Here is a 15,436-nt window from a genome sequence, read left to right as displayed (position 1 = left end):
GATTATTTAAGAGACTTGCAAGACCCAGCCTTGTTCATGGCTGGGCACTGCCAGAGTTGTAAATCTTTGTAAAATAGGATTATGTTATAACTGTGACTAGAAAAACACCGACTTTAAAAAAAACGGACAATAAAAACAAGATGGATTTTAAGGAACGGAGGCCACGTGTGCGTTTCTTTGACCAGGCGGCGCTGGGGGCCCAGCAGAAAGTGGGGCAGAAACGCGGGGGCACCTGCAGCGTCACCGCGTCCCCTCGCAGCCAAGCGGGCCGGAAAACTCGGAGGGGCCTCGGGAAGGGGATGGGTCTCCTGGTGGGTAAAAGGGAGGCCGGCAGCTGGAGCAGCTCTGCAGGTGTCTTGCTCATTATTTCCATCGACGGGCGAAGGGATTAAAGCGGCGCCGCGGGAGCCGCGGGCCCTGGCTTTGTACGATAAATACAAATCAATTTTTGTTTATTAGCGAAACGTGTTGGGCTTGACGGGCAACAAACCCGAGAAGAGACGGGCAGAGCGCCCCGAGGGCCGCGGGGAGCCGGCCCCGTGCAGCCTCTGTCCCCCAGAGCATCTTCATCTTCCCTTGAACATTACTGCTCTGGGGGACGCCGAGCCCTCTGCAGACCCCTGCCTGGTGCCTCGTTTGCAATCACCAAACTTTGCCAGGATGCTCTTTTTATATTAAAAAAGTGGAAGTGAATTGCAAATGGTTTATCTGCAAGCTGGAATTTAATCAGGAAATTAAGGAGGCTGCACGTTAACGAGGGGCCAGGTAGGGGCTGCTCCAGTGATCGCGCTGGGGCTCCAGGGCTCCCTCCGAGCCCTCATCGCTATTCCCAGCGTAAACACGAGCCTGGATGTGGGCAGAGAGATGGGAGAGATTGAAACCTGAACATCCGTGGAAACAAAGTGGCTGGAAAGCTTCCAACCTCTGCCCCAAATAATAATAAATCATTATAATGAGGAGGTTAAGAGCCTTGTTGAATCCTTGTCTCGGCTTCTGGACAAATCAAGAGATTTATCCTATTTTTTTTCCCAAATGGAACTTAATAGTAACGGACAGGGGGAATAAACCGTTATGAATGTTAATCCTGGTGCTGGGACGTGGTGGGGAGTTATTTGTCCAGAGGATTAAACTGAGGGGTAAAAAACTCCCTGGGGCCACGGGGTGGTTTCGGGGGTGTCCCCTGGGGGCATCTGGAGCCGGTGGCAGAGGGAAGCACTAGGAGGACCGGGAAGCATCGGGAATGCACCGGGAATGCGCCGGGAAGCGCCGGCCTCTTCCCTCGCTCCACGAGAGGGAGCTGCCGCCCGCGGAACGGGACCCGCTGCCGCCGCCGGTCCAGAGAGCCCCGGCCTGTCCCTCATCCCGGGGATCTGTCCGTGTCCAGAATCCCGCCGCACGCTGCATCCCGGGATGGAGCACGAGGAGGCTCCACACGCTGCATCCCGGGATGGAGCACGAGGAGGCTCCAACCTCGCGCTCCGGAGCCGCGATCAGTTTTGCGCAGCCCCACGAGCGAGAGGCCGGCACGGCCGGTGTCTGGGAAGATTCCGATGAGATGTTAATGGCAGTGCCAGGGCAGCAGCTGCCTGCAGCCCTTGCTCTTTCCCTGCCCACCTGCTCGTGCCCACATTGCATGTGGGTCCCTTGGAGGGAGCTGGATCCTTTGGTGCCTCCGGAGCAGATTCCTCTCCCACCCCAAGCTCCTTCCGGAGCAATGCAGGGGATGGAGCAAACTGTGGATCCAGTCCCCAGAGCTGCTGTCCCCAGATGCTCAACCTGCAGAGGCCACCCGTAACTGATATCGCAATGCAGAAATGTGCGAAATCTTTCCAATTTAATTCCTGGGCTTTTCACGCCCGTGCCAAGCTCCTCTTGGCCGTACGAAGGCTGGAGGAAGATGCAGGGGCAGAGCCCAGCAGCATCTCCAGCCTCCCGGGGCCTCTCCACACATCAGCTCCCGCTCATTCCCAAGCCCTAGACCTGCTCTCCCAGGGAAAGGGCTTCTGCTCCCCCAGTCCTGCCTGGAAAGGCAGGTGTCCTGAACGTCCTGCCGAGCCCCCCACAACAGCCCCCGCTTCCACTGCCGCCTGCCGTGATGAAAACGGAAGTCACATTCCGCCTGGGATTATCCCTATTCCTCCCGAACACGGATGGGGGCAACCAGGGTGCAGATCCCAGCAGGCTGCCGGGATCCCGGTGCTCCCTGTGGCCCTGGAGCACCGGGTGGCCCTGGGTGGCAGGACCCCGGTGCAGACACGGGGTAACGAGGGGCTGCAGGAAAGTCCCCCCCGTGCAGGTTAATGCACTGATTGCACCGAACGGCCTCCCGTGCCCTCGAGGAGGTAAAAAGGAGCTAATCACCGTTTGTTCCCTCTTGATAGATGATTAACCGCAAATTAGAATATTAAACAGAGGACTCTGGGTACGCAAATTAACAACCGAGAACTACACAAATTATTGGAGGAGCCATAAAACGGCTTATTTTTCTTGGAATGTTGTTTGATTTCTTTTTTTTAAAGGGGATTTAGTTCTTTAAACGGCTGCTTCTGCTGTTTGTGGCCGCAAATCAGGGGTACAACCAGCTCCAGCCCAGGAGGGGTCCTGGACACAAGGCAGGGGCAGGACCTGGGCTCCTGGCACAGCTGTAAAACGGGGCAAGAAAGGGTGGATTTGGGGTCTCTGGGACGCGTGTTTTGGGGTGCGCGTGGGCTGCCTGTGAGGGGTCCTGGCGCTGCCGCCACCGCACGCTGGAGGGGGGAAGGAACATGCTGACAAAAGGCTGATTTAATTGCTAGAATTGTTCTGATTACAGCCTGCAAACACTGTTATCTTGTAATTATTGCCAAGAACATGCCATTAGTACATGATTAAACACAACGTCTTGTGGGCTGCTGGCTGATTGTCTGATGCCTTATGAACTTAATTACTTGGTGCTGATAGAAAGCACCAGGGAAGATGGAGAACGGCAAGTGCTCCGGAGAGCACCGGTCCCAGAGGGCAGCTGGGAGATGCTCCCTCCACCCGCTTCAAGCCGTTTTCCGGGCTGCATCCCAGGATGTCCTGCCATTCCCGGCCCCTCTCCGTGCCCAGTGAAACAGCAGCAGGGCCCGGCTCGGCACGTCCATCCTTTTCTTGCTCCATTCGCTGCTGTTTTGCAGGCACCAGGCCCTGTTTTGGCGACCAGACCCCCAGGTCTCAGCATTGCCTCTCCCTTTGCTGGCGCTCACCATGCCCAGGGCACCAGAGCCGGGAGCAGCTCCGCTTCCCTGCGGGAAAAACCGAGCGCCTTCCGCCTCGGGGCCCTCTCGGGCACTGTCACCCTGCCCCGGTGACAAGGGCACGCAAACTGCTCTTGACATCTCATTAGCGGGACTAATTCCCAGCCCTGCTCTCCCCCGAGACGTCGCCACGTCCCTTTGACGTGCCCAGGAGCCGCATGGCTGGGCAGGAGGGAGAGCTTGGAAAACCGCTTCCCTTCTGCTTCCTCCTCCTCCTCCCAGCCAAGAGGTGGACGTGGGTCTCCTGGGGCTGCCTCCTGCACTGGCACCAAGCACTTGGGTGGCCTTGGAGAAGCCACTTGTCCCCTGAGCGTTTCCTACCTGTCTGCAGTGCAAATCCCCTGCGTCAATGCAGCAGCTTCTCCGCAGCCAGGAGACCCCGATCCCGGGCCTTGCAGGCAGCAGCATCCTACAAAGTTTCCATGGAAGCGCTGCCGGGGATGGCTGCAGCTTCCCAGAGGGCTGGGCCATCTCGTTTGCCCACACTGATGCAACGGGAGCCCAGGCTGGGATGGGAGAGGGCTCAGCTGAGCCTCGAGGTGCCGCAGCCTGGGAAAAGCACCACGTGCAAGCGAGAAATCTGCCCTGGGAAAGGAAAAGGGGGGGAAATACCTTGGCAGCGGCTCTATTAGCCCAGCCAGTGCTCGCTAAAGGATCTGTGAATGAAATATGAAAAGCACCAATTTATAAGGGTTCATAATCATTTAACCCCCTTATGCAGAGAGCCGTGCGGCTGCCGGAGCCCCCTCCCATGGCAGAGCCTTCCCCGAGTTCAAAACGTGGGAAATGGTGATAAATAGGGAAAAGAAGAGGGAAAGGCGAAGCGGGCGCAGCCTGAGGCTCGGCAGGGCCCTGGCGGGTGACGGTCCCGTTTGCACCTTCCTTTGCACCTTCGCATTTCTCTTAACAGATGATTTCTATTGCAATAACTGTGCTCCCATAGAAGGCAGCCCGATGTCAAAGCCATTTTTATGGCCCGCTGAAAATGCTTTGCTGATGTGGCCCAGGAGATGTCAGCTCCTTTCCTCGCTTTTCTTTCTCTCTTTATTTTTTCCCTCTATTTCCTGACCTGCAGGAAAAGAAGGGAAAAAAAATCCCCTATAGAGTCATGTTCAGCACGAGCAAATCACTACAACTAACTGTGCAAAGTGATTCCAGGCCTTGAATAAACAAGGTCCCAGGCAATTTAGCCGGGTGCCTGTCATGTCTGGGTACCCGCAGGATCAGAGCCTGAAATGAAACCAAAACGTCTCTTTGCAGGAGTTAATTACGGCTCTAAACTCCTCATTTCTCTTCCCAGCCAGTGCCACGTCCCGTGTCCGGGGGTCACGGGCAATTTCAGCTGGGCTGCCCGGGGCCTGCCAGCTTTTCTGCCAAGCCCAGCTCTGCATCGCTCCTATCCTATTGCAGGTCAGTATTTTTCCCTTTACAGCATGATAAAGAGCAGTGCTTTGCATCAGCTCCCCTGCCCTGCGCATCTTTCACTTATTTACTGCCTGCAGCGCATTAAATCTCGCGCATTAAAGTAGCAGGTTGGGTGCACAGCAGCCAAAGAGGGTTGCAGGGGGCTCTGGGATGCCTGAAGATATTTTTTTCCCTATGGATTTGGATCAAGATAGAGACTGATCTCAGAGTTCGCTTCACTAGGAAGGGATTTGCAGGTATCTTAATAGAGGCGCAGACTCAGTGCTTGTGCCCCCTGCATTGCTGTGGGTAAGGTACACAGCACTTACACAAATGGTGGCACAGAGTCATAGGAAAACAGAAACAGCTTCATAAAATAAAATAAAATAAAATAAAATAAAATAAAATAAAATAAAATAAAATAAAACAAAATAAAATAAAATAAATAAATAATCCATAATTGCATTGAAGGGGGGTACCCTGCTCCTCACAGTGTAAAGCTGCTCCCTGGCACTGCCATCTCATGGTGCCGCAAATCCAGCTCCAGCAATCCTAGCACCAGATTAAAACGTGCTGAGGCTACGTGCCCGATCCTGCAGGAATTTGCTCTTCCCATTGGAACCCGCTTGGACGGTTCCAACAGGAGATGTGCGTGTGGCGGGTTCAGGAGGGAGCAGGCATCACCAAAGCAGGCGATGGGCAGCACATGATGATTCCTCTCTGGGTCTCTTGTGCTGTTTTCCTGCCTCTATCCCACTTCTTATCTGGAAAAAAAAAAAAAAAAGGTTTCTTCTCCTCCAGCCTTTTTGACGCTAGGTGGGGAAAGAGCCCCATGAATCCAGCTTGGTGGCAGCGGCTCATGGTGCCCCACGTCCCTATTCCTGTTGCTGGTGGCCAAAGCGACACGAGCCACATAGCCAAATTCATCTGAATTTAGCTTAAAGTGGATTAGTTAAACTGCACGGATTCCTTTGTAGACACTCGGAATTAATGTGGCCGCGCGTCTCATCCCCTGCTCTCACTTCCAGCTAGGGCTCTAATGCAATTTAAATTAATCTCCCTTAAAATCACCCCTGCAGCTTTTCCTGGATGCCTCCCGTTTGCTCCTGCAGACAAGCCCCGACCCGGCCCGGCTGCCTGGGGAGGACTCGGGAACGTCCCCAGGACACCAGAAACCAACGTCCTTTCACCTGACACCCCCCCGGCCACCGGGTGACCCGGCCTCGTCAGGGGTCCCTGAACAGGACCCGGTGCTCCCTGTGCATCGGGCAGGTCCTCACGAGTTCCAAGGCCACCAAAGTGACACCCCCTTCCCGTTTGCAGAGCCTGCTCCGCTGGGAAAGCTGCGTCTCCTCGTTATTTTATGGCTCGTCAGAAAAATAGATAAAACAAGAGAGGTGCCGAGTCCATTCCTATGTATATGAATCACTCCGGCTGCTTCATATTGATCTTGCTCTGCCTTATTTTATCCCTGTCTGCCCACACTGGTTCCCTGGCTACCTGTGAATCTGAACAAGCCCAAAAATGGATTGTATTTCTTAAAGCTGAGGGATTTTCAGTGGATTTCAGCAAGGTTAGGAGCATTATTTTCCAGGTCTTTCATCTTACAGAAGTGACCCAGCCTGCCACATGGCTGTGCAAGGCCTGCAGGCCCTCGTTCCCGTTAAGAGCACACTTAGACGCGCGGCGGTGCCACGGGGACGCCGGGCAGGGTGCCCTGCGGACACGGCCGCGTTCGTTCAGTGCTGCTGCTTATACATCCGCATGCACGAACGGGAACACGGACGGGCCTGGACATCGCGGTGCGGGAAGGCCGAGGGCAGAGCCCAGGATGCTGTTTGCGGAGGTACAAGCGCCCGAGGCCGCGTGTCCCCCTCTGCGTGTCCCCATGTCCCCGCACGCGGCCAGCCCGGAGCCACGAGGAGCTGCCCCTGCCCCTGCTTTAACCCATCTCCTCTTCACAAATCCTTTTCCTATTTTCTAATACACTGAACTATGAAATTGGAAGCGCGAGCGACGGGAACGTGAGCCCGCAGCACCAGGACATTTCCTGCGCCATGGGAGCTGCTGGGCAGAACCACAGGAATATTCCCAAGCACCTGTGGATGCTCCATGCACGTCCCCATGGCGGCTGCGGCAGAGCCTCGGAACATCCCAGCTTTCCCATTTTTATGTTTTTCCCTGTTTTCCACAGGGTTGGAGCTGCTGCAAAAGGCAAGCAGGGGATGGGGAGGCAGGTGACTGCCAGCGGCTCCAAACCCAGCATTTCCTCCAGGCAAAACATCCATGGAGAGCTGCCCCGCTTTCCTACCAGTGCCGATGCGCAGAGGTGAGCCCAGACCTGCACTCTGCCACGGTGCCTTTCCGGAAAGCCGTCGGTTCCTGGTAGGAAACAGCATCGAGGAATGAACCAATTCTGTGAAATCTCCATGTTAGATGCAATTATGTTTATGAGCTGGTAAAAGCCAGGATTTATCCCTGCTTTGATAGGAAGCCTTTTCTTCCTCTGCTGCTTTAGCCATAATTTTTCCCTCCCCCTGTTTCATTCTATCATCACGCAAACAGTTTGGGGAGAAGAATATTTAAAATGCTGAATTAACATACAAATGTAAAAAAGCAACCCAAAAAACCAAAAACAAAACACCAAAAACCATGCCCCGCAAGAGCAGCATAAATATGGAGAAAAATAATTGTGCATTAATGCTAATTGAAGCAGCTAGGGCTCCACTTACACCATTTTGAATATGCATCAATTGAACAAAGAATTAATGGGACTTAAAAAAACCAAAACGCACACAACAAAACCCGACAAAAGGGCCCCCACTTCTTTTTCACCATTAATATTGTTAAGGGGTTTTACATCCCCGGAATAAATGTCAGTTTGCAAGCGAGAATTAACCCATGAGGCATCATACCCTTGTCTATTATGAGTAATAATTACTATTATTTTTGCGTTCCCCAGCAGGATGCTGCACGCTTCACCAGAACACCCCAGGGCAGGTCCAACACGGAAAAACACAACAGGCACCAGCAAAGCCCTTGGTTAAGCTGCTTCCCTGCCTCAGTTTCCCCATTGCAAGCTGGAGCTCATCTCTCTGCCTCCCTTTTCCCTTGTGTCCGGATTGGGCTCAGCTCCCTGTGCTTTTCCTTCCCATTCCCATCGCTTCCGCAGCCGAAATGGCTCCCGCTATTGTTGCATTTCCATATGTGGCCCCGCAAGGATTCAATTAAAATCCCTGTATAAATGGGTGCCTGTGCTAATGGGGAGCAGTGAGCACGGGGCCTCCGCGGGCATCGGGGGCCACGGCCACCCCGTGTTCCCACGAGCAGAGGGGCAGCGAGGTGATGAAAATTAAGATTTTAAAAAGAGCACCTGTTGAGAGGAGAAAAAACGGAGGGATTTCGGAAATAATGAGCAGTGCATGAATAAACTATGAGTGACTGCGAAGAAAGTTGGTTATTCCTTTATGAGGAGCCCTCATTTAATTAAGGCGGAGGATGGCGCTGTCTGGCGGCTGGGAGCCTGTGCCCAGGAGCGCCCGGGATTCTCCCATAGGGACCGTCACCCACGGCTCTTCCGAGCCTGGTTCCGCGCGTGGGAATGTCCCGGTGCAAAATCCCACAGGACCAGGATGCCAGAGGCTGATGTCACCGCTGGCTCCCTGCGCTTGGCTACCTGTCCTTCAAAAACCAGGGGGAAGAAAGTGCTTTTTTTTTTTGGCCTGCCCAGGGCCTAAAGGACAGCAGGGCCTTGCACAGCTGCTGTGTGTTTTGTGGTGCTTTTAAATAGAGTTTCTTTCAATTTTTTGAGAAATCTGCTGGTGAGACAACCAGGTTGCATTCAGGCAAACCTCTTGTTGAGCTCCTGCAATTACAAGGCTGCCCCAAAGTGGCTATCATTTGCTGCAGAAATGCTTTCTAGGCAGTGCAGTAGTGGTAAAAGGAGAAGAAAAATCGATAGTTACAATCCCATTGGCTTGATTTTACCAATGAGCCGTGCTTCGTGCAGCAAAAGCTTTGCTAATAGAAAATCACTTTGGGTAGCAGAGGTTTGCGCTGACCAGAAACAACTCAGTGTGTGGGTGCATGGTGGGGAAGCTGATGGCAAACGAGCAAGGAATTTCTGAGGTTTTAAAAACCAAACCTGGCCAAAATAACCCAATTACATGTATGGGGCTGCAGTCATATCCATTTAAGGCTGACTCTCATTCATTTCACAGTGGTCCAGAGAGCCTGCAGAACCAGCTGGGTCAATCAGCCTGGGAATTATGGGCAGCAAGAGCAGATTTACAAACTTGGAAGAAAGTTTGGGGTCTAAATCTTATTTACTGCAGCGCCTCTGTGCTCAGGAACCAGGGCAAGAAGGGGGAAGGACGCAGACCTACCCACTCGGTGCAGCCATCCGAGGGCCAAGGGCGGCTTTTGCCATAGCCCAAGTTCCCGGTGAGCCCGGGGCGATTCCTGCCTCCTCCGAATGCCTCCAAGTAACCAAGACGTTTGGGAAAGGGAAAAGCAAAATCCAGACCTCGAGGGCAGCTCTGGGATCACTTCAACGTCCGTCCTTCCATTAACCTCTGCTTATTCCCCCTCCGAAAAGCACCAACCGCCCCTGCAATTTCTGAGGCTAAATTTATTAACGCTGCTGATGTGCGCGGACATCTTTGAATAGCAGAGAAGGGCTGAGGATTGCTGTCTAGGTGAAGGATTTCTAAGAAGCCCCAGCGCTATGTGCCGTAATAAGCTGAAATGACTGTTTAAAAGGGCAAATGGAGCGGTATTTCCTGCGAGGAATGCTTGGCTGGAGCGCGCCCCTGCCCGTGCCCACCCCATCTCTCCATCTAGATGCTGAAGGGCCAATGCATACTTACATTTAATTTATAAAACAAGTAATAGCAAACCACGGGCGGGAGCAGGCGCTGTCCCAGCCCTCGCTCTGCTCCGTGCACTTTGCTTTACGCACGGTTGTTCTGCAGGGAGATTCTGGGGCTTGTTTTTGCCGCAGCTTGGATTGCTCACCCTGGCTCAGACAGCAGCGGACGGCTGTTTCCTGGAGAACTAGATCTTTTATGGCTGTATTTTTAAATACAAAACTTGAATAAAGCCGCAAGATCAGGAATCTCACAAATTCTCAGCGCTGACAGAGGCTTGTGGCGAGGCCGGGTCCTTGCAGGATGGGAGGCACCGTGGGCACCCGGAACAGGCTGCACCCGCTGGGAAGAGCTCCTACCTCCAGAAGTCGGGTGCGAGTCAAGGAAGGCACATTTTAAACTGGCCTAAAAACTATTTGGTCTCAGACTTAATGAAGTGCTAATGTATGAAAATCGCTCATTAAAAAGCAAAGCTGCGGAGGGCTGTGGCGCCTGGACTCCGAGCAGGGCCAATTAGCCAGGCAAGGCTGTGCCCTCTGCCTCCCCGCCTGTCCAACAGCTGCTGGGGGAGCTTCCCGGCCGCCTTCCCGGGATGCAGACACAGGGAGCGATCCCCAAGGGCCTCCTCGGATGGGCCGGGCCGCGGTGCCAGGGCTGGAACAGCAATTCCCACCACATCTCAGCGCGGCTCCGGGCGCAGCCGCCTGCACTGCCCCTTGCACGAGCAGCGTGCGCTGCTTCCTCCTGCTCCACGTGCTTGTGCACATTAAATATTGATGCAAACACATCAGGGACTTGCAGGCATCCGCCGGGGAGCTCGGACAACCCCCTGCAGCGACGGAGCGGCCGGCCCTGCTCCTCACCCGCGCTTGTCACACAGAGGTGACAAAGAGTCTCGCAGGGGAGCCAGGCTGGGATGGGGGGACAGCAGCTCCTGCCCCGGGGTCGGTGTCTCCTGCCGTCGTGCAGGGATGAACAAACACGGCCAAGAACGCGGCGGGATCCCCGGGAGCCGCCGGCCGCTGCGCGAGAGCCCGCGCTGCGCTGCAGCGAGGAGCGGTGCTCATCCTGCCGAATCCTTAAATAGGAGCAAACAGGTATTTGTGTGAAATATCCGCGTTGTTTTTTATGCCTGTTGAAAAGGCTCAGCCATTATTACCAATGGTCTGACATACAGTTATGTGTTTTTATAATAACAATCGATAAGATAGGCCAGTGAAGTGCACAGGGGGAACATATCACCAGGGATCTAATTAGTTTTTATTACTGTAATAACTCAACGGGTGGACCTGATGCTATTAAAAATAATGAAAGCTTTATCCGCGCCATAATTATTCTTCCTTCGGAAGCACGTATGGACGCGCGCACACACATAAGAGCCAGAGATAAGAGGATGAGTTTGAGTGATCAGCTCTCAGCATACGAAGCCTGGGTTCATTTTGCCATTTCATTTCTGTGCCCACTGGGGTCCTGGGCTCCTCTTTTCCCTGCTTGCAGGGCCCATCTCCTAACCCAGCAGCTTTTCCTCGCTTGGAACCGAAGTCATCACCGAGACTATTCCTGATGAGGAACCGCAGCAATTACCCAATCCCTGGGCAGAGATAAAAGCAGAAAGCAGTTGTCCCGATGACACTTCTGCACAAGGGACAGGCTAAGGCCATCCCAAATGCCTTGGTGCCAATCGGGCAACCAGCCATCGCCAGCAGCGCGGCCCGGGCGCCCCTTCCCGCCGGAGCCTCCGGCCTCGGAGGAGCCAAGGCTGGGAAAGGAGGAGCCGCGGGCAGCGGCTGTGACCCCCTGGCACGTTTGGCCTAAAACATGCAGGTGTATAACCTAATTCTGCACATTTAAACTGTGATCACTTACACAGTGGTGATTCTCACCCAATTTGGATGAAGTCAAGGGTAAAAAATCTCATTAAAATACCCAAATAGAGATAGAAGCTTCTTGCAAATAACACGCATTCCCTTATTCCGTTTTGCTCATTAACACACCTGTTTCTTTATCTTTACACTGAAAATGAATGCACCAATTTCTCAGTTCCTCTGTTATTCTTTCAAAGAAAACCCTACAGCAGTCTGCTACGAGGAAGCAGGGAGTACATGGACTGCTGTTTTTGCCTGATTTATTATGTTATGCCCTACCCCAGCTTCAGATCCCCTGTATATCACGGTGCAATACATAAATCTGCTAGCAATTGTGGTTATTTGGCATGTCAAGCTTCCCCTCTTGCTTTTCTTGCAAGCTTTTAGGAGCTAGCATATGTGTGGTTTTGTTATTCCTCCATTTCACCTTCTCAGCATTGCTTCTGAAGTTATTTATTGCTCTCAGCTCAGGGTAATTGCCAGAAAATGAAGTTCTGTCTGTTTTTGCCGAAAGGAAGAAGGGAAGAAAGAGAATAAGGGATTTAGCAGCAAGCCCTGCTTGTAGCACGGTGCCATCTCCGACTCGTTAGAAATGCCCCATCAGATACAGGCTGGAGAAAGCAAAATCTGCTCGCCACCTAATGAAACCTCTATGAAGTCCTCCTTAGAGCAGCTATTTGATTGAAAAGAAACCTAAAGGTATTTTTGATCCCAGGCAATCATGAATTTCCATCTTGCTCATATACGCGATCCAGGTTAGCGGATTTCAACAAACAGGGAATTCTGGCAGAAACTCTTTCCCATTCCATAGCTGGCTGAATTGCTCCTTCCAGAAGCAGAACTCGGGCCTAGGTCAAGGCACCAAGGGTCAGATTTGGCCTGGGAACATGAGTTCCTGGTGGCGCCGGAGCAGGAATCCTCTCCCGCAGCCCAGAGGAGCCGGGGGCCACGTCTGGGAGCAACGTGGGTGCCCAGACAAGGGCTGGAGGGAACGCAGGGCTACGGGGCAGCCGCTGCACAGCGGGGCAGGGGATGCCGAGGAGGATCCGGGGGTTATTTATCCTCCTCTCTATCCTCCGGGAGCCCCAGCACAGCCCAGCACCAGGGCACTGCTGCCAGCAAAGCCCTGGCTGCTGCTTTTCTGCTTTCTGCTGCTAAATACAAACCAAATTTTCTTGTCAAGAGCTAAATTGCAGGACTTTCACCACTAGATCAAAGGGCTCGTATTCTTCCCCATTTTGAAGTGCTCTGTACAGCTGGCTGACAGCAGAAGGAAGTCACTGCTCCCTGCACAGCGCCTGTTCACCCGCTCCAAGGGGGTTTTATGCTGATGTCTCCGATCAGAAATGAACTTCACCCAGGAGGGCCATTGAAGACACTAAGAAGCTATTAGTGCATCACCTTCCCTGTCCTCTAATTTGCAAGGAGAACCAACAGAGGGGAAAATCAGCTGGTGCAGTGGAAAGGACCCCAAAGTTACCTGCCAGTGGCTGCAAACACAAGATGATGCTGCAGGAAGCCTCCCAGTATTAAGCGCCAGTCCCTGAAATGTGCTACTGCTTGGCACTTTGCAGATTATTTATGGCCTTTTATGCAGAACAAACCTGCCTGCCTCCACAGGCTTCCCCCTCAGCTCGCTGGCAAACAAGCTGACATGAAAAGCTTTATGAATAACACATGGAAACAGAAAATAAAGATAGATAATACAAGGTAGAAGGAAAGAGAGAAAGTCACCGTTTAAATAATTCCACTGTATTGCCACCTGCCATAAATTACTGAGAAGGGCAAGGAGGCCAAGGCAGAGATGGGCGCAGGGCTCAAGGATGATTTATTCCATGTTAGTGAATTGCTGCTGCAAATCCACCTGGGATCTCTGGCAATTATCTCTGGCTCATTTTAATTAGCATTTGGGTTGAAGCCGTCAGTACAGCCATCTCCTCCTGGAGGCAGCTGGGCTGCTTTTTGGTGCCAATGGAAAACGAAAGGTCAAACTTTGGTACCTCTCCGGCAGGTTTATCCGCTCCCTCCAAAATCCCTGCATGTCTGGAGCTGGGGAAGTAACCTCCTCACCAGAAGGTAATTCCCCAAAGCCAAGTGCTAGACAGTCACTCTCCTCCCTGAGAACAGCCATTTACCCAGGATTTCTCTTTATACCTTAGTACGAGGGGTTTTACTAAGTTCAGCTGCTCCTTCCTCCCTGATGAGAGCAGAATAACCAGCTGCGCATCCCGGTCCCTGGTAAGTGACAGCACATGGAGCTCGGAGCAGGAGGATGGTCGTGGCCCCTGCAGAGCTGTCCTGGCAATGGGGACAACCTCCAGGAAGCCCTTGGGTGACCACGGACGTGCTTGTTCGGATGCCCCAAAGTCCAGCCCTGTGCTCTAACCCACAGAAAAACACCCTGCTTGCGACCAAGGCAGGCAGAATGATTGTGCCTATTATAAAAAAAAGCATCACTTAATTTTGCGAGCAGTAATGTGATAGCTATAAATGTTTCGTTCAGTGGGAACTGCTACAGAATACAGTTATGGGATAGCTACAGCAAACCACGTCTGTACTGCAATTCGTTAACGTTGTTGATTTTTGTCCCCCCAAGCATATGCTGCAATTTGATTACATCCAAGTAAATCTGTTTGTCAAACATTAATAGCGTCCTCCTATTCTATTACTCTTTTTCTACCACAGCCATCGCATATAAATATTTCAGATCATTTCACTCAATAAAGCCAGGCCAAGGGCATCACGACCTGATGATTTCAAATTGTTATTGACATATTTATTGGAGGCCACTGTGTTGGCAGAGCCCAGCCAGCGCATGAATAAGGATGGAGCTGGGAAGCGAAGGGAGGGAAGCCAAGCACAACAGCCCAGAGGAAAAGGGTATCATGCTCTGTTGGTCAAGCACTTGTAATGCAGTGATATATTCCTCTGCTGGTAGAGCTAATGGCATGAATATGAAAAAACTGCCTGTCCTAAGGAATAGCATCCCCTCCCTCCCCTTCCCGTCCCCATCGGCAGTGTCCTAGGATTAGCTTGAGACACTAACTGGGTCTTGAGGAGAGATTGAGTCGATTGAGGATGTGACTCTGAGGGTTGTCATCTCTTTTCCCTACTGCCTAATTTTAACTCTCAAGAGCTGAAGCTTCCTATATTGATACCTCAAATCTCAGCTGTCATATTTTTCCCTTGCCACATTCTTCATTCTTAATAGCAGAGCATAATTGGCACTAATTAATACCAAAGGCAATAGGCAAAGCATTCCAGCACCTTCCCTGCTGCTCCGTCTCGCTGGTGACCGTGGGTAATGACCTTCAGTGCCGGGGCTGGGGCTCCGGCTTCCTCCGGCCCTGCAGCCCGTTCGTCACCGCTCATCGTGTCCCTGGCCTCGCTCGGGGACGAGTCCCAGCAGCTCCGGAGCCGGGAGGGATGCGGGCAGGTTGGGCCTCCCGAAAAACCGTGACGCGGTCCACGGCGATGGCCCGCATCCTCGCGATCCAAACCATCTGGCGTCTTAATTTGGATCAGAGTATAAAGAAACCTAACCCCTCTGCAAATTGCATTTAAACAGCTGTGCCTTCCTGCACCCCAGAACGGGCTTCGTGTGCTTCATTAATTCATACAGACTTCTCAACTTCTTTTTTTTCCCCTTCCAAAAGCTGTTGGAGCTTATCAAGAGATGAAAGATTGAAGGACATGCATAATTAATGGCCTGGCTTTATTTAAATAATTTAATTTTGCCATCACATCTGCATTCTTCAGGTATGGCTTTAATTCTTTAATTAAAGAGCAGCGTGCCACAGTGCTCTGCCTGATTAACAGTTGAAAATTAAGGCTGGATTGGAGTGTGTGTGGGAAGGATGTGTAAATAGAGTAATAAGCATATAAAGTAGCTCAATAAGAGGTAGAAGTGTGTCTTTGGCTACAATCTCGGAAGCCAAAGTGGCTCCAGTGACTTGCACAAATTCGCAGGGAAAAACCACCCTGGGGAGAGGTTTAGGGCCATGGGGAAGGAGGAAGGGTC

This window comes from Tinamus guttatus, unplaced genomic scaffold (genome assembly GCF_059628265.1).
Source record: "Tinamus guttatus ecotype Peru unplaced genomic scaffold, ASM5962826v1 Tinamus_guttatus_pri_ptg000397l, whole genome shotgun sequence".
In the NCBI taxonomy this organism is placed as follows: domain Eukaryota; kingdom Metazoa; phylum Chordata; class Aves; order Tinamiformes; family Tinamidae; genus Tinamus; species Tinamus guttatus.
The sequence above is the reverse complement of the archived record's forward strand: the minus strand, read 5'-3'. Positions refer to the sequence as shown.